We start from the raw sequence: 19,880 nt of genomic DNA on the forward strand, positions 1-19,880 counted from the left end.
AGCAGAGGAATGACTTTTGTTTGGATGGAGCTGTGCCTTCCCTTGCTTTGTTTGCTGACAAGGAATGAACATCCCTCTGTGTCTGGGGCAGCTCCTTCTGCAAGGAAAGCAGGTGGGAGTTGGAGCCAAGGAGCTGAAAGCTGCAGGCACAGCCTGGAGGGGAAAGAGCTCAGATTTGCACAAGGCTGCTCTGAGTGCCAGGGCTTGGATGAGGGAATTGGTGGCGTGGGGGTAGGGACAAAGTCTGATGGATTGTCAGCCATGAAGGGTCTTGATTTTCACATCTATTCAGAGTGCAGGAGGAGGTGCTGGGGATCAATATCATCTGGGGATTGCTGATATCAGTGTATAAACAGGAAAAAAATAGATGGGCAAAAAATCCTTCTCTCTTTTTTTTTTTTTTAATGAAATATGTTGTTACAAATGGGGTGAATGCTTATCCAAGATCTGCCTATGCTCAGGTTTCTGGCAGGAGCTCTGTTTCAGGCCACCTGCACCCCAAATTGCTCTTGCTCCCAAGTTCTTTAGAATGTCCCATTAGGTCTATTAGACAATGAATTATTTACTGAATGGACTCAAGATGAACAGACAAGAGACTTTAAACAGACTGCTTCCTCCACAGGATAACCCAAAGAAGTGCTAGTGGATACAAACACAGGGCACAATCAAGTTCCCTATATTACAGCTCGTGAAGAGCTGGCACAGATTAGGAGTCAATGGAACTCAGCACCCAATTGATGGTGGAGCACACCTGGAGCCCTTTCTTTCCCTCAGCTTCCAGAAAGGAAGCACCAAGATGCATCCAGGCTTGGCACAGAAGCCCTGCCCGTTTCCAGGGGCTATGCAGAAGAGTTGTGCTTTGTGCAAGTTTTGTGTAGCTTTTCTAGTTTGTAAAGTGAAGTGTGTGTCAGTCCAGAATCCAAGGCTCATCTCCCTTCAGGCTGCTCTCAAGGCAAGATGTTTCTGGGCAGCTGGGAACTGCAGCTCCCTGGCAGCAGAGAGAAGTCAGGACAGGACAGATGTGCGGCCTGGGTTATCTCCCCAGTTGCTGTGAGGGGGAGATGCCCTGAGTTATGGCCCCAGCTGCTGGACAGAGCAGAGGAGCCCTTCTGTGGCCCAGGGGAAGTCCTGCTCCAGGAACCTGCTGGAACCAAGGGGCCCTTGTGACATTGGGATGCCTGATGGAGCCAAGGGACCATGGTGACACCAATGAACCTCCTGGAACCAAGGGGCCCTTGTGACATTGGGATGCCTGATGGAGCCAAGGGACCATGGTGACACCAATGAACCTGCTGGAACCTAGGGGCCCTTGTGTCACTTTGGAACTACAGAGACCATTGCTGAGGACGGAACCTCATGGAACCAAAAGCCCATTGTGACAGATCAGGGCCTGGGGGAACCAAAAAGAGCATTGTGACACCATGGGGCTCCATGGAGCCAAATATCCACTGGGACAGTGCAGAACCTCCTGGAACCCAGGGGCCTCTGTGACACTGCAGGGCCTCAGTCAAGGAGTGCAAAGGTCTCAAACATTCCTTGCAGGGTTCTGCCTTGGGGAAGGGGAACCTCCTTGGTGGCACCTTAGGCTGGCACACACTTGAGGAGTGGGTCTGTTTTCAACAATCAAACTTAGGGTTTTTAGATTTCTTCAGAATAAAAAGGGAAAATCCCCTCTTTGCCTGAGTTCAGGCAGCTCTCCAAGCAAAGCAGGTCCCAGGTGAGGGAGGACACAGAGGATGGGGTTGGGGAATGTGGAGCAAGGTTGTCCACTCTGGCTCACACCTCAAGGCACAGCTTCTCTGAGCAGGCCAGACCTCCTGAGGAGACCCTGGCTCAATATCAATCACAGAATGCTGCAATCACCTCTGCTCCAAAGAGAGCAGGAATAAAATACATCCTTTATCACAGGAATGTGCATTTCCTAGAAGCTGTTATCAATACATATTATAATATTGGCTTTTCACAAGGATTCAGATGAATGCTGTATGTACCACGTTCCAATGGCTTTGCTGTAACAGTCGATAGAGGATGTTTGAACTGTCTGCTCAGTTGGGATAACTCCAGTGAACAGATGATGGGGACCCTGCTGCTATCAACACTCAGCGGCTGTGCAAAGAAGGAGCCAAGGCCCAAATTCAAAGGAGAGAAGAAGAGGATTAAAACCACAAGCCAAGACACAGGCATGCTCTAAAAAGGCAGACCCAAGGAGTGGCCATGCTAAACAGTTCCTGGGAAATGTAAAGTAGTTAATGGAAAAGTTTGAATATGCATAAAGTCTATTAATGTGCATCAGGTGATGAAATAGAAATGGGATATAAAGGGTGTTTCCAAAACACCAGGGGTGCTCTTGGCAGAGGGCCAAGCACCCGGCCCTTTTAACCCTTTGCTTTATTGTCTTTGTCTCCTTCTGACTTTCTAATTGAACCTTTCAAAATTAAAGAGGAAAGTGAACATCGTTTTTCACAGGTGCCCAAATGGGAAATTGGGACCGAAAAAGGGGAATTTGGCTGGAAAAGGATCAGTTTAGGCCAAAATTGGGGGTTTGAGCAACAAAAAGGGGAAGTTTAGATGTAAAAATGACAGTTTGGATTAAAACAATGGGAGTCTGATGCTAAAAGGTCAACCCAGGCAAGCTAATGGCAGTCAGGGGGGAAATCTGTGGCAAGAAATGGAGATTTGGGATGAAAAAAGGGCATTTGGGCCAGAAAAATGGGGGGATTAGGTCAAAAAGTGAGAAGTCAGGCTCAAAAGTGGGAATTTGGGGCCAAAAAACAACATTGTGGGCACTCAGGTTGGACATTTGCACTCAAAAAGTAATATTTGGGCCTTAAAAAGAGGGAAATCGAGCACTCAGGTAGAAGATTTGGATGCCAAAAAGGGAATCTGGTTTTAAAAAATGGAAATTTGGACCAAAAAAAGGTGAATTTGGGTGCCCAGACAGGAAATGTGGTCCCAAAAGGCTCCCAAAAGGAACAGTTTAACCAAAAGCTGGAGGTTTGAGCAACAAAAAGTGTTGGAGAGGATGAAAGAGGGAAACTTTATGAATATGATTATTTAGCAAAATATTTTGAAAATATGAAGCCTAGAATGGAAATAGAAATGAAAGCTCGCTTTGAGTCATAAGATGCCGAGTACTAGTTAGTGTATAACCACAGAACAATAGCTTAGCCAGCTAAAGGAGAATCCCTGTTGATGAAACAATGTCCTTCTGCAGACAGAGAATCCAAAGGTCAAGCAGCAAGAGAGGAATTTGTAAAGCTTTTAGAGTTTGAAATGTAACAGAGTACGTTAATGTAGTAATTCGTAAAAGCTAAATGAATATTCTTTAGTGGGCGTATCATGTAGTGGTTGATTACTGGGAATTAGAATATTCACTATAGAAAAGGATATAATGTATTGTAACAAGAACTTCACTCTTTTGTTCCCCCCTCTCTCTCTTTAAGCTCTCCTCTCTTGTCCTCCCCACTCTCTTACCCCTGGCTCTTGCTCTCCCCTCTCCAGTCTCTCTCCCTCCCTGACCACGTGTACGCCGAGGCTGGCAGCAGAAACGGGTCTCTTCCTCCCTCTACCCAAATAATAAATGGTTTATACCTGAACAGCTTGACCCTGGAGAAGTCTTTCACCGCGAGTGTTTTGTACATCTATAGCAGCTCATGCTTTTCCTTAGACACCAGGGGAAGTGGGATGAGCTTTGGGGTTGTGATATGTTTTTCTCCCTCTGGAATAACCCTGAATGGCAGAGGGACTGTGGGATCAAAGCCCCCTCTGATCCTTTGGTGTTGGCCCTTGAGAAAGAAAATGAGGCCAACAAAGGGAAGCTCAAACGGTGCTGTTGGAGCTGCAGCCTCGGCCAGAGGTGCATCAGGCTGAGTAAGGCCTATCCAGCAGCAGCCCAGCAAGAACAGAACTGTACTCATTTAATCAGCCCTCCCTTTAGGAGGCAGCAGGAGGAAGAGGTGCACTTGGAAGCTCCATTTGCCCCCCTGCCCCCTCCACACCTGCAAGCTCCATTTCCCCCTCCACCTCCTCCCGACAGCTTTAAGGGGGCATCAGCCCCAACACCCCCAGGTAGCCCGATTGCATCCCGGAGCAGAAAGCAGGGACTACAGGCACCCTTGTGGGAAGCAATAGGACCAGAAGGGACAATGGTAGTTAAGGAACCCTTTTCTCCTCTCAACACAGAGGCCTGAGAAAAGGTCACAAAGAATTATCAGAGTGACCCAGTAAACACTGCCAAATGTTTACGATATATAGTCAAACAACATAACCCAGATTGAAGGGACACACAATTGTTATTGGATGCATTAACCAAAACTGAGAAACAATTGGTTCTAAAACCAGCAGGGGACCTGGCAAAGGACCATTATCAAACATTACAAATGGATGGAAAAGAATACTTTCCTCTCCAGGACCCACCATGGGATCCAAATCAGTCGAGTGCAAGGAGAAAGTCAGAAAGCTGCCAGGAGTGGAGAGTGAAGGGAGTGGAGAGGGCTGGACCTAAAACCATGAACTGGGCAGCCTTATATGCAATCAAACAAGGTCCCTGGGAATCTCCCTGGGAATTCCCAGATCCTTGGAAGGACGCCATGCACAGACACACACCACTGGAGCCGGGCTCTGAAGTAGGAATACAGCAGCTAGTTCATCTATTTCTGGAACAATCCACGGGGGACATGAGGTGTAAACTCCAAAAGCTTTGGGGGGCAGATGGGTGAAACTTAGAAGCCTTATTGGAAGAGGCATGGAGAGTTTTCAGCAATTGAGAAGAGGGATATAAGCAAGAAATGGAGAAGCTAGTAGCAGTGGTACAGGAGGAAGGAAAAGGGAAAGGAAGGGATGGACAAGGACCACCCAAACGTAGCCCATCTTGACTGGGTAGAGACCAGTGTGTGTACTGTGGAGAATTTGGTCACTGGAAAAATGAGTGTCCAAAGTGGAAGTGAGATGGCCAAAAGAAACAAGGGACAGGAGGGGTGGTTGCAGTCACACATCCACAGGAAGACTGAAGGGGACCTGAAAGGTCCACCTCAACAGACCCCCTGATTATAAAAATGAAACTGGGAAAAAAAATAAAGAAAAGTAGAATTTTTGCTTGATACTGGAGAAACACTTCTGGTTTTAAATAAGGCCTCGATGCCTATGAATGATGAGAATTATGTTCTGGTCAAAGGGTGTGGTAGTTTAGCATTTAGGGCAAGAAGTGGGAAACACCCACAGCAGTGATTCCTCTGAGAGAGGCTGTGGGGAGTTCCTTCTGTGCTTGAGATCAAGCCAAGAGCTGGCCAGTTCTGACAACTGACAGCATTCTGCACCACTGAAAAGGAACTTCACCTTTGGGAATGCCACCTTTTAAAGACCCAAGGCCAGGAACTGGTCTCTTTCTTTGCAGCCTTGAAAGGCAGCAGAGCTGTGGTGTGGCTGGCCCCACTCCCCTGTGGCCTGTGCGGCCTGGGGGGGGCTGGGCCGGAGCCCAGCTGCTCCCGGGGGGAGATGGAGACTGCGGGATCCCCCCCAGGCCAGGCCAGGCTCTGCTGCGCTGCTGGCTTTCCCGGGAAGCCCTCCGGGTCCCGTTCCAGCGGGGTGGCCAAAGCCCTTCCCAGGGGAGCCCCCGGCCCCCAGGCTGGGCCAGGCCACGGCTGATGACACTCGCCAACACCCCCCCTGCCCCCCGGCCCGCACAGACAGCTCCTGAGAGCTGGCACCAGCCACACCTGAAATCCCACACCACCACTGCCTGCCATGGCTTGGGACACATTTAACCCTTGCACTACACACAGGAGACCTGCAGACTTTAATCCTCTCTCCAGGAAAAGAAAAGAACCAAGTGACACGGAAAAAGACAACGTGAAACATCAAGGTCAGTAAAAGAAGGAATCAAGCCTCAGATGGAAGGAGAATGAGGAGATGCTCTAATAAGCTGAAATAGTCTTTTGGTAGGATCATGGAGATGAATAATAATGTTCTGAAAAATAACACCTTTAATTCATGAAAGAGTATTGGGGGATTGAAGTATTCAAGCTGTAGATCTGGGCAAAGGTATCCATTGATGAAGCCAAGCAGATGTGGAGTAGCTGTGATCCCATGAGAGCTTGAACAGAGAGAGAGGGAGATGAGAGCTGATGAAGACCCTTTGCCCCCAGGGAGAGAAGAAGAAAACCTCTATTCTCAGAGATGAAGAGGACTTCTGCCTTTGAATAACTCATCCTTTAAATATACCCATTAGCTCATGGCCCATGAACACACGTCTGAGTGGTGTGAAAATGGGAGGAGAGGGCAGAGTTCGTGCCCGGGTGACTGACATGTGTAGAAATGAAAAGCCACGAGGAAACTACTTCTTGTGGAAAACTCTCCATGGCATGACAAGAGAAAACTCCTCTCCCTGCACAGACTGATGATCAGACAATTGTATAGCTGGCACTGCTTTAACATCCCAGGTTTTGTCTCTGCCCTGTCACTTGGGAAAGGAAAAGTTGGGTGGGGGGGCAGGAAAGGTTTCTAAAGCTTTTATGCTTGTTTCTTATTCTTGTAGATCTGACCATAAAGTTTCTTTATTCCTTTTAAGTTTTAAGCCTGTTTTGTCCTTCTCCCAATCCATATCTCACCGCTAGAAAGAAGGAAGTACTCTGGTGATTTTAGCAAGAGCTAAAACCCACCACCCTCAGCCACTCCTGACAGGACTTGTGCTCCAGACCCCTCAGCAGCCTTGTTGCCCTTCTCTGGACACGCTCCAGCCCCTCCATGGCCTTCCTCAATTGGGGGCCCAGGACTGGACACAGCACTCGAGGTGTGGCCTCAGCAGTGCCCAGCACAGGGGAAGAATCCCTGCCCTGCTCCTGCTGGCCACACCATTCCTGATCCAGCCCAGGGGCCATTGGCCTTCTTGGCCACCTGGGCACACTGCTGCCTCATGTCCAGCCTGCTGTCCATCAGTGCCCCAGCTCCCTTTCTGCCTGGCCGCTGTCCAGCCACTCTGTCCCCAGCCTGGAGCACTGCAGGCCTTGTTGTGGCCAAAGTGCAGGAGCCGGCACTTGGTCTTGTTCAACCTCACCTTGTTGGCTTTGGGTCCTGCATCCAGCCTGTCCAGCTCCCTCTGCAGAGCCCTCCTGCCCTCCAGCACATCCACACTCCCAGCCAGCTTGGTGTCAGAATGGTTCCATGAGGCCCTGCAGTGTCACAATGGTCTCCACGGTTCCATGACACTCCGTGGAGTCACAGTGGATCCTTGGTGCTTTGGGCCCTGCAGTGTTGGGGGGGTGAGCATGGAAACCACGGCGTAAATCCACCCCGTAATGTCTGAATCAATGATTTCTAGGTGCTCAGTGATGCCCTGAGCAGTGGTACTAGACCTCCCCGCAAGAAGAGCACTCATTCCCTCACCCACTGGACCAAAAGCAAAGGAACCCTGTGCATCCTGCAACAGTCCAAGACACCTCTGTCCGCCATGCAGACATCAAGGCCTGCTGAGCTGGAGGTGCTGGCTATGAGCTGGCCAAGCAGACCTCCATCCAGACCATCCAGACCATCAATGCAGATACTGAAATCCACGCTGGCTGCTCTGACCCCTCAGCCATCCTGGAGGTGCCCTGTGATGCCACTCAAGGTGATCTGTTCCAAAACCTCACCAGGCACCGAGCTCAGGCTGACAGGCCTGGAGTTTCCCAGATTTTCCTTCCAGCCCTTCTTGGGGATGGGGTCACTCTGGCTAATCCAGTCCTCTGGGGCTTCCCTGGTCAGCCAGGACTGATGGTAAATGATGGAGACCAGCATGGGGAGCTCATCCACCAGCTCCCTCATGCCCCTAGCATGGATCCCATTTGGTTTCACAGACACCTGTGAGCATCTGAGTGGCTCAGCAGGTCCCCAGCTGCTTCCTCCTGGATTACAGGGGGTCTGTTCTACTCCCTGTGCCATCTACCAACTCAGGAGAACACTTGTCCTGAGGGCAACCTGTCTTATTGTTGAAAAGTGAGGCAAAGAAGGGCTTAAGTATCTCAGCCTGTTCCTCATCTTTGATAACCTCATCCCCCCAATAAGGAATGGAGGTTGTCCTTACCTCTCCTTTTGCCATTCACGTATTTATAAAAACATATTTATTATCCTTCAAAGAAGAAGCCAGGATAAGCTCTAATTCAGCTTTCACCTCTCTACTTTTCTTTCTGCAGGACCTAACGACATCCTTAAACATTTCCTGAGTTGCCTGTCGCTCGGTCCAAGGGTGATGGACCCTCATCTTTTCCTGAGTTCCTGGAAAAAGCTTCATGCCCAGCCAGGCCTGGCATTTTCCTCACTAGCTCACTTTTTTGACACACAAGGACAGGCTGCTTCTGATCTTTTGAGATGTTTATTCTGGAAATGTGTCCATCCTTCCTGGACCTCTTTGTTTTTAAGGGCTGTTTCCTTTAAAAAAATCAGTACTTGACTCAATTTTCCCCAAAATCTGCACCCTGAATTGGCCAAAGTCTGCCCTCCATAATTCCAGTGTAGAAGTTCTGTTGCTGCCCCTCCTTCTGTCCCAGAATATTGAAAACTCCATTATTCCATGATCACTGTACCCCAGCAGCCCTTCTCTGTGAACAGCAGGAGACACAGCTTTCCTTGGCACTGGGAGTGTTATCGAAATTCCCTAAAATCAAAACTCCTCAGCACCAATGCAGCATTGAGAAGCAGCATTCTTTATGTGGCCGGATGCTTGGGGGGACAGCTCCTCTGAGTGGTGTGAAAATGGCAGGAGAGGGCAGAGTTGGTGCCCGGGTGACTGCCATTTATAAAAATGAAAGGCCACGAGAAAACTGTTTCTTGTGGAGAACTCTCCATGGCATGACAAGAGAAAACTCCTCTCCCTGCACAGACTGATGAAAAGACTATTGTAGAGTTGGCACTGCTTTAACATCCCAGGTTTTGTCTGTGCTGTGTCACTTGGGAAAGGAAAAGTTGGGAATGGGGGGAGGAAAAGTTTTGGAGATTTTATTCTTGTTTCTTATTCTTGTAGACCTGGCCATAACGTTTCTTCATTCCTTTTAAGTTTTAAGCCTGTTTTGCCCTTCTCCTCATACATATTTCACAGCAAGGAAAAAATAAGTACATACTCTGGTGATTTTAGCTGGAGCTAAACCCACCAAACTCAGGCACTCCTGACAGGACTTGTGCTCCAGACCCCTCAGCAGCCTTGTTGCCCTTCTCTGGACACGCTCCAGCCCCTCCATGGCCTTCCTCAATTGGGGGCCCAGGACTGGACACAGCACTCGAGGTGTGGCCTCAGCAGTGCCCAGCACAGGGGAAGAATCCCTGCCCTGCTCCTGCTGGCCACACCATTCCTGATGCAGGCCAGGGGCCATTGGCCTTCTTGGCCACCTGGGCACACTGCTGCCTCATGTCCAGCCTGCTGTCCATCAGTGCCCCAGCTCCCTTTCTGCCTGGCCGCTGTCCAGCCACTCTGGCCCCAGCCTGGAGCACTGCAGGCCTTGTTGTGGCCAAAGTGCAGGAGCCGGCACTTGGTCTTGTTCAACCTCACCTTGTTGGCTTTGGGTCCTGCATCCAGCCTGTCCAGCTCCCTCTGCAGAGCCCTCCTGCCCTCCAGCACATCCACACTCCCAGCCAGCTTGGTGTCAGAATGGTTCCATGAGGCCCTGCAGTGTCACAATGGTCTCCACGGTTCCATGACACTCCGTGGAGTCACAGTGGATCCTTGGTTCTTTGGGCCCTGCAGTGTCACAGTGGATCCTTGGTGCTTTGGGCCCCAATTGGATGATGATTTTGTGAACCCTGCCTTTTACCCTCCCCAGGATATCTCTGATTAGCTGATGCTTTGTACCATCCCTTTGAACCACCTCCCTATTTCAGCTGTTGCACGCTCACATTTTCTGTCTTTTGCCCCCAAGATTCCCCAGAGCAATAAATCCTCGATTATCCCATGCAAAAGACCTCCCTCTTGTCCTTGCTCCCTCAACTTCCAGAGGAGCACTTCCCTGAGGAGGACTTCCCTGCAGCCCCTGTCCAGTGGACCAAAGGAGGGTGAGTGTACCCCAAGTTAGGCTGAGGGTGCTCACAAGTTGTGGGAAGGGTGCATTGCTCCCCAGGGGTGATGGAGGGGGGCCACGAACCTACAGGCCACGATAGTTGGCTGTGGAAAGCACCCTGTCCCTGAGACTGGCCCTGGAACTTTGATCTTTAGTTTGTTAAGTTGTTTCTTTTGCTGCAGGGGAGGGTGGATTTTTGTTGTGCTGGCAGCTTAACATGAAGGAAAATGGGTGTGAAATTATCGGCACAGCAGAGAGGGATCTATTTTCAAATTTTGGGTACCCTGGAGGGTGGTGTAATAAGTGGAATTGATTTGTGCTAACTAAATTGTAACTGTTAGTAAAGTTATTATTAGAAAAAATCAAAAGAATCGGTGTTACAAGGCAGATGCACCCCTTTACAGATGTTACATGTTAAAATTGAGGTGCAGGATGTAGTCTGGAAGATAAGTGATGTCCCAAGAGAAAAATGGCCTTGAGATGGACAAAATTAGAACGACTTTAGGCATTGGCCTAAAAATCAGTAAATATCAGACTAATGAGTAGACTCACATAACAACGCTTAGTACACACACACAAACCTGAAAGGTTATCCAAAGGACAACGAGGAAGAGGAGAAGCCTTCACCAAAAGACCACCAAAAGAAGACTGAAGACCCCCTAACAACAAGTGGAGCATGTGCCGTGAAGAATAGTGACGTAAAATCAGAAAAATCAGTGTCGTTCCGATTGGGAACGGCTATAAAGAACGACATGGACTCTCAAGGGAGTTTCAACACGAGAATTCTCTGGTTTATTACTTCAGGCCTGTTTTATAGACTGGTATGTGGAAAGTACAGAAAAGAAACTCTTATTGGTTAGCAAAGTGCTACATCACCATCATTGGTCAGGGGGGCTCACCACCCCCCTGACTCCCTCCTGCAAGGAAAACAAGAGGACAGACAAACAGCACCTGGCAGTTGTTTTCTGTCTCTGAGGATTGTTTTGAAATCCTCCTTTGAATTCCCAGGCTAGCTTCTCAGGCAGGACTGAGAGGCCATGGGCCTGCAGTTTCTGCAGCTCCTTGCAGCCTGTTCCAAATCTAGCATCCATAATTCACCCTTTCTGTTAGAAAAAATAAAAAAGCAGTGTTTGTTACATCCTACTGGGCCCTTGCAGGAGAGAGAACAAACACAGCTCAAGAGGTTTCTTTACTAGAACTTTGAATGGATGCTGATCTAGAATTTTGGTTTACGTTTTGATGTTTAAGAATTGTCTTCCTTGCAAGGACTTGGTTGAGTCTAATATTTCTAATTCAGTGAATTAGTACACACACTATATAAAACACTGTTAGTCTGTTTAAACTGACAGTCTAACATGTCAATAGAAACGTTTGAAAGAACACCAAAGTGATAAAAACAATGCACAATGCAATTTATGATGCTTTGATCCCCCCTTCTTATTTCTTTTTTTTTTTTTCATTAGATTTTCTCCTCAAATATAATTGAGGGGCTTTTGAGGGATTTATAAAGTTTACATGGTTGTTGTTGTTGTTCGTCGGGTTTTTTGACTGGATTGTGTTGAATGAGGAAGTTTATGGAGGTTTTACTAAGGATGGATAGGATGTAGACTCGTTTTAGGATGATTTTTGACTGTTAGAACAGTAGTTCATGAATTTCAGGAGGTTCAGGGAACTCGAAGTTACCATCTCCTCGCGGCTGGTTGTCAGCTCTGTAAACACAAGACTGAAAAGGTACAAGGTGAGTAAATTCGGGTCCCGCAGGGGTTGCAGGACTTTGGCTTGGCTCAGGTCGCTGGAGGGCTTCTTGCTCTGTTTCTCTCCCCCGCCACATTTATGGGTGTGGGGGGGGGGGCGCTGGTAGAACTCGGATCGGGAGCGCAGCACGGTTCGCTCTTCTCCCCTCCCGCGCCTCCCCAAGTTGCTGCTAAGTCGCACGCACTGGTATTTCCCGCAACTAGCTCAGTCCACAGGTGATCCCCTACTGACCACCAAATCTCAAGGTCAAACACATCATTCACAGTCATAGCAAACTCCTGTGCTTTCACTCAGTGGAACAAAGCGCACATATCTTCTTCAGGAACAGAGAGTCTCATGCTCAGCAATTCAGGAACACAGAGTCTCATGCTCAGCAAGGCATTTAGCTATGCAAGGCAGACCAGCTGCTCGTTAGTTAAATTACAGTTCTCCATTATGAAACTTTATCTTGGTGGCTCCGCGAATGCAGTAATGCACACGCTATCGGCTCTGACCCGGGACTTCGAGCTCTGCTTCACCAAGACAGCCGTTCCAAGCCCGCTCACTGGCAGGCTCTACTATCCCGTTGGTTTTCAAAACCAACTTCCTCTAGGAAAGCCCGGGAGAATTCCACTTACCCCTCCAGGGGGAAGGGCTGGCTTTTTCCCGCTCGCTGCTTACCCTAGGGGGATTAGCAGGTGTCATCACGTCGGTTGCTTTCTGACCTCGGGGGTCGGCTGCACTTCACGTCGGGTTACCGGACCTCGGGGGTCGGTTCAACATCACGTCGGGGTCACCAGATATTGTTCCGATTGGGACCGGCGATAAAGAACGACACTGGACTCTCAAGGGAGTTTCAACACGAGAATTCTCTGGTTTATTACTTCAGGCCTGTTTTATAGACTGGTACGTGGAAAGTACAGAAAGGAAACTCTTATTGGTTAGCAAAGTGCTACATCGCCATCATTGGTCAGGGGCACACAACCCTTCTGACTCCCTCCTGCAAGGAGAACAAGAGGACAGACAAACAGCACCTGGCAGTTGTTTTCTGTCTCTGAGGATTGTTTTGAAATCCTCCTTTGAATTCCCAGGCTAGCTTCTCAGGCAGGACTGAGAGGCCATGGGCCTGCAGCCTGCTCCAAAGCTAGCATCCATAAATCAGAAATAGGAGGAAACTTATGGCAAACATGAATGAATATGTATAAGCATACAGTATACAAGTTTAGCTTGAAGTGCTTTGTTTCGTACGTGAGGCAGGGTGGGAAGCCTCCGTACCCCGGTCAGTTCTGTGTGTGAGGTGTGGTAACAAGCCCTCCCCATAACACGGTTTATTTCTTGCTTATGCTTTAATCATACTTAATTACTGGAAAATTATATATATATAAATTATAATTTTTTACTAAATTGTACTCTTTTAATAAACTCTATTCTTTTATACCAAATTACTATTCAATTTACTAAATTGTATTCATTTTTAATTAAACTGTTCTTAGCTCAAGGGACCTAGTTGTCAAAATTCTAATTTCATTTTTTATAAATGATTAGCCAATTTGATTAGTAAAAAGAAGAAATTTATTCTAGAATCAAATTACAATCATCAAAAGGAAACCATAAGCAAAAATCAGTTTGGCGCTGTGCCGGGCGAACAGCACCAGGTGAGACAGGGAGGAGGCTCTGCAGCACTTCCCCACCATGCTTCACAAACTGCAACTGTCCCAAGGTGCTTTTTATATGTTTTCAGGCTCTTCAGGGCTCCTTTGGAATACACTGCTTGCCAACAAATATTCATGCTGTTTTGGGCGTATATGTTGTCATTTCATCAGGTTTCTTGGAAATACACGTCTTGCAGATGAATATTTATGAGTGCATATCGTTCTAATCTTATGGGACGGAGGTTTCTTGGAGATATGCCCCTTGCAGATGAATATTCATGTTGGCCTTGCTGCATGTCACTAGAATCTCGTCAGGGAAGGTTTCCTGGAAATATGCTGGGATTCTTGTCAGACAAGATTATAACTTTAGACCGATTTTATTCATGCTATGGATCACAGTCCCCCTGCTTTCTTTATGAATTAATTAATTTGTGCTTTTAGGATCAATTTAGATACAGTTAACTTTTTTCATAATCAGTATTTACAATGAATAATTTTTTATAAGATTGGTTATTTTAGTATTTGATTCTTTTGTTTGGGTGCTTAATTGTACATCAATGCAGGTGCCTATTGTATCCTGAGCTGTATTTTGGCTGTGCAGTAGCTTCATGCTACTTGTCAAATAGTTGTATCTGAGCTTTAAATCTTGCCTGAGCTTCAGCAGCTCTGCTCTCTGTCTTTTCTTTCAATTCCATTCTTTTAGATATTTTGGGTATTCCCTTGGATTGGCCAGTTTTTATTGGAGCTAACTCAGGATCAATGGGCATTGCTGCTATTTGCATGCCTTAGACAACAGAATGGATGAATCGGATAACACATGGGATGAGACAAGGCAGAAATAAGAGCCCCATTCTTTTACATCGTATTAAAAGTCCTCATTTTTTCCACCAATCTTTCCCCAGACAATTCCCCCCAAACAACTGATCCCAGCAAGAAGCTTGAAGGATAGAATTCCATTTTTGAACCACTACATGTGCCACTTTCTTCATTTCTGCTGCAAGGTTTCTTATGGTTTCTCCATCGTCATCTCTTTCTACACAGCATTCAGATTCATTGAACTTGCTGCAGACTCCCCGTTCTTCTACTAACAAGTAGTCCAAAGCAATTCGCTTCTGATACACAAATGCTTGCATTAGTGAATGCTGTTTAGCTGATAACTCGAGAGCATCAGAGCTATGATTTGATACAATTTCTACCATGGCTTGAAGTCTTCCTAGTCGGTTGAATAGGTAAATTGGGCTCCTGTATCCCCAGCTCCCGTCTTGAGCCCAAGTTGCTGGGCTATTGCCAAGCTCTTATGCTCTCTGCAGGCCACTCATCTTGTCCCCACTTCTGATTCCCTCCTGCTTTTGGAAACTCAAGATTCAGCTCTCTTTTTTCTCTGCCCAGGCTCTCATATAGGGGGCCCCTAATAGTTTACTTTGGGACTTTGGGAGCAAAAAGGAGGGTCAGATCATTCCCAGAGTGCAGGATCCTTTCTACCTGCAGGGTAATTCACTGGATGCTTTTTCCCCACATATCCAGTAGATTCCATCAGGTGCTTTCCATTGGTCATTGACAGTTTCTGCTTTATCCCAGGAATTCTTTAAGCTTTTGAAGGATCGGTAAGGATTAGCTTCAGGACTTTTGTGCCAACATAATTTGATCTGATAATTCCAATCACAATTTGTCTTTTTTTTATTTTGTTTGACTCCAGTATCCAGAGGGGGTTTCTGGTTGCCAGGCTCTGGTGTTGTTCTTTGAATTCACTGTTCAAGTGAATGTGCAAGGAGTATATCCTACTACTTCAGTATATCTTTTTCCTTCCCTGCTGATACCAACTCTTCCAATTATTTGATGATCTAAAACCCACCCTTCGGGTCATTTTGATGTTTTGGAAATTGAGGTAGGATTCCATTTTAGAAGTTGCTCTGGAGCTAAGCTCTCAGCTTTCCATGGCCATTTCTCAGCTGATTTCAGCCCTCCACAAATCCAACAATCAGATCATCCTAATTCTGTAGCCATCTCTTGTATTAGATCTACAAAAAGGTTCTTGTTTGAGGTAGGTAGGTAGGTAGGTTCCAATTACCATACTAGTTACCAAGTTCTAACTCTTCCTATTGTTCATTTAATGCTCTTAGCTGTTCTTGTTCTATTTCTTTTTTTGCCTCTGCCTTTTGTTTCTCTGATTCTTGAGCTGTCTGTTTGAATTGACTTTCTGGATCTACTCCTTCTCCATCTCTTGCAGAACAGAAAGTTGTACTGTATCATAAGCAAATTTGCTCATCATTACTGTCGAGAAGGTTAGTTATTATGGGCTCATTACTGAGAGAAACTATTTGACCATATTTCAGATTTTCTCCAACCCAATACGTTTTCCCTCCCATCCTACACACTTTTGGTTGGCTGTGCTGATAGCATATTGCACTCATTTGGGAATGTGCCATAAGCATTGATTCCATTCTCCCTCCAATCCATACTGCATGGTCACATTTGTTCCAAGTGGGAACAACAGGCTCTAATCCAGCAGCTCATTTGTGTCATGCATGGGCCAGGATTTTCTTCCTTTCTGCTGTAGATTGCACCTCTAACCACTGATTTTTAGCTGTCGCTCTTGGGTCATGGCAGGTTACTCTTTTTTTGATTTGGCACATTTGATACCGAGTGTGGTTATGCTCACACTCCCCTATTTTGCTGCCCATTTTGCAGTCCTAGTGTGTGCCATATGCCAGGGTTTCTGTGAGCCTTTGTTTTTCCAGGGTGTTTTTAAAACACTGCCTACAGTCTTGGGTTGAGCTTTGTTTCTCAACGCTGGGGTAACTCCTGGAGAGCAGACTAATAGTTCTGCCCATGATCAGACTCAGAACCACCAGGGTTCCCCACACATGTACTCCTGTGCCTCTGCCTATGCCCACAGGGTTGCGGCCTGCGGCGAGGGAGTTCATCTCCTCGGCAGCAGGGCTATCCTTCAGGGGATCCATGGCTGGAATCAGCTGCAGATTTTCCCTTAAAGGCATCCCACCCTGATCTTTGGACTGCATCAGCATCACAGGGTACATTGTTTGTTCGCCAACACTCTGTTAGAAGCACTTGTGCCTTTGATCTCAGTTTCCCTCTTCCCCCTTCTTGATCCAATCCATACCACTCCAGGGAATCAAATTCCAATATGCCCAAGTCAGTAGCGACCACTCATGAATTGCTGATTCTAGAGGTTTCTTCTAGCCAGCACACTGGACAAAGCCCTTTCTTTTCCTTTTGCTCTCAAACCAGAGACTTAGATGGAATGGTATAATAGAAACAAATATGTTTCCCTGTTGTCTATCAGGATGGGTGTGAAGTGCCACCACATCCAGATAGCACGGCACTGATTTCACTTCCACCGTGCAAATGACTTGCAGGAGCAAGTCAAGTAAATTCTGTGCTGGAACAGTGAAGTTCTATCACACTAAATCAGGGGGATGCCTCAAGGGTTTTATACCAACTTTGCACCTAAGTTGGTACTAAAGAAGTTTCTAAGGTCCAACGTAGACCTAAGGTTTGCACAGCAGAGTTTAGGCTGACAGCTAAGGGAGCATCAATTCAATGGTCTTTCCAAGCCAAAAGACTGATGAGAAATGTTGGTATTCCTGCTCTCCTTCCTTGTTTACAGTATAGCAACATATTGGATGAGATTTTGGAGTTGCAGCTCTGAACTGTGGCCAGATGAAGACACATGAATGGTTGTGCATTTTTCATTGTGGAGGTCAATATCAGTGTAGCTGCTTCTGATAATACAAAAAGCTCTTTCAAGATACTTCTTCAAAGAAATGTCTTCTCATTCTTAACTGCACAGCCTCCTCCAAGATGTACAGCCAAAAGGTTATTTGGATTGTCTTTTCACAAGAACAGGAAACTCCCCCTTGAATCAGCCTGAATTGACAATTCTCAGCTGTATGAAGGAATTTCACTTAGAGTCTGCTGTAAAGAAGTGATTTCTATGCAATGGGGTTGAGAAAGGACAAACCTGAATGAACAAGAGTGGTGTTTGTTAGAGACACCATTACTCCTCGCACACTTTAAACAACCCATCCCATCAAGCCCAAACCTAATATGGCTCCTTGTTAAATATTTCTGATGGATTACATATCCCCGTGTGAAGAGGGAACAAGGATTTAAAGCCAGTCTTTATGCATCTATAAGCATTGGACATGAACATTGCATATTCAGGATGAAAACCAAATATCACCTATACAGGGGAAACACTGCAGTACCATGAATACACTTCTGCCATCAGATTCACAGGCAGCTTAACCAGCTCTGTGCTTGGCTATTGTGCAAATCACCTGTTCTGGCATCTTTTGGGGCACTGAACCAGGGAAAATCACCCATAAATACTGCAGGACCATGAAAATCTCTCCAGATACAAACTAGTCTCCAACACGGGACGACAGAAACCTCCAATAATGTGGTGGAGGGACCCAAGTTGGCTGTGTGCTCTTTGTCATGATGGGCTTGTAATTGAGACTCAGAGAGGAACTTGAGTTGGAAGGGACATTGGAGACCCTCTAGATCTAGCCCCTCTGCCATGGGCAGGGACACTTTCCACTAGATCAGGTGGCTCAGAGCCTGCCCAAGCTTTGGCAAATATCCAAGGGCACCTTGTTCTTTGTTTTACAAGGTCCTATTTCCATGCTCCTATTCCCAGATGGCTCCAGTCTCACACAGAGCATTGCTGCCTTGGTCACTCCTATCTCCACAAGCCAGCAGAGCTCCTATTTTGGATGGCTCTCACTGCTCCCAAGGCCCCAGGGACGGCTCCTGCCTTTCCTCCTTCCGCTTTCCCTTCCAGGATCAGTGATGTCCTGCCACTTCCTCCATGGCTGAGACAACAACAAGAGATAAGGGACTGAGGATGCCGCTTCTGACAGAGACTTGGTGACACTCAGCTGAGGATTTTGTTCTCTTGCCTAAGAGAACTGTCAGGCTGCCTATCCAAAACTCCTCCTGCTTGGAAAGGGGCTGGTGTGAGCAGCAGGAATTGTTGTTGGCTGGAACATCTCAAAGAGCTGCACAAAAGAAGTGTTTTGTGGAAGGCCGCCAGCTGCCCTTTGTCAGCAGCACAAGGTGGGAAGGTCCCTTTTGAATGCCAGCCCTGCACAAGGACAGCCTTCTCCAGTAGCCACAACACCTTTCAGGCTTTCGGGCTGGCCTCGTCCCTCACTCTGGAGGAGCAGCTTGCTGTTGGAACTCACCCAGCCACAGTTTCTGCCTGCATTACCGTGTCTTCCCACCAACAGCCCCGGAGACAGCACTACATAGAGGCTCCTTGGAGTCAGAAGCACAGAGTGTGTGCCCTTCCCTTTGATAGCTGGCTCTGACATCCAAGAAAGCACTGCATTTCATAGAACACCATGAAAACAACTGTTACAGTTCAATAGAAAAACCAGGAGTGCAAGTGTGTCAATTAGAAAGCTTTCTTAAGTCACTGGGTGAGAAAATTGAAATGGAAGGTTAAAGCTAGTTTAAGAAAGAAGAGGCAAGATGGAGGAATTAGGGCGTTGTCTCCTTTGCCTTCTTCATCTCCTTCTTCATCTTCTTCTTCTAGAGGTTTTTGGGTAGTAGTAAGTGATTGGATAAAGAATGCCGCAGTGCAGTGAGCAGGTGTTGGGTCATTGGGTCACTAAGAAAAATAATTGACTTGGCGTTTGTTAATTGGGTAAATGGACACATAAAAAACCTTGAAGATCTTTGTTAGCCATTTGGCACCTTTCTATATCTTAGTGCACGTAGCTCCTTGTACCTTGTATGCATGTAATGCAGATAAAAGAAGAATAAACAACCGAGTCCAAACAAGAGAAAACTGCCTCTCTCTCATCAATCTCAGTCCAAGGGGGAAAAAGAAGCCAAGCACAAGTGTCCCATCAGGACAGAGGCTCAATCTCCAATCAAAGGGGACTTTGTTCCAGCTTTTCCCTTGGACCAGCGTGCAGCAAGCACACCTGGGCCTCATTCAGGTCTCTGTGTGGGCTGGCAGGCAGCTTCTGTTGGGAATTTAAAGCTTTTCCTCTACTTTCCACAGCAAATAAGGGACCTCACCCAGCTGCACCAAAGCCCAAATTTCACTCCAAAAAGAACCATTTGCATTTTCCTCCATTCCAGCCCTGAAGAGAACAAACTTCACTTGCGGGAGCTGGCGGCACGGTGTCCTCCAAGCCCGTTCATGAGTAGGACAATATTGAAGGGGAAGAGCGGCAAAGCCAAAGTTCACTGATGCTTAGGAAGCTTTGCAAAACCTTCCCACCTGTGGTGGTGTTGCACCCTCCTGAGCTCCTGGAGCCCTCACTCACCTCAGGCGCAGTTTGGACAGCAAGGGGATGGTTCAGTTTGTGCCAGGTGGGGACAGGAGGAGGGAAGACTTTGCACACACTGTCACCAGGGCAGGGCTGTTTTCCTTTATGGTGCCACGCGGTAGCACATAATCTTTGATTTCATGGGAGTGAGGGAGGTGCTGAAGGGC

General features: G+C 47.1%; 1 long non-coding RNA gene across 1 annotated transcript in view; it reads right to left on the reverse strand.

Moving 5' to 3' along the window:
* The window catches only part of LOC147649047 (uncharacterized), a 225,006-nt gene that overhangs the window by 162,724 nt on the left and 42,402 nt on the right, over positions 1 to 19,880 (reverse strand). Inside the window, exon 2 of the long non-coding RNA XR_015279690.1 lies at positions 3,640 to 5,714. This is a non-coding gene — a long non-coding RNA (uncharacterized LOC147649047). The remainder of the gene's footprint in view (positions 1 to 3,639; positions 5,715 to 19,880) is intronic.

The sequence above is a fragment of the Cyanistes caeruleus genome, chromosome 28 (genome assembly GCF_971803275.1).
Source record: "Cyanistes caeruleus chromosome 28, bCyaCae1.hap1.1, whole genome shotgun sequence".
In the NCBI taxonomy this organism is placed as follows: Eukaryota; Metazoa; Chordata; class Aves; order Passeriformes; family Paridae; genus Cyanistes; species Cyanistes caeruleus.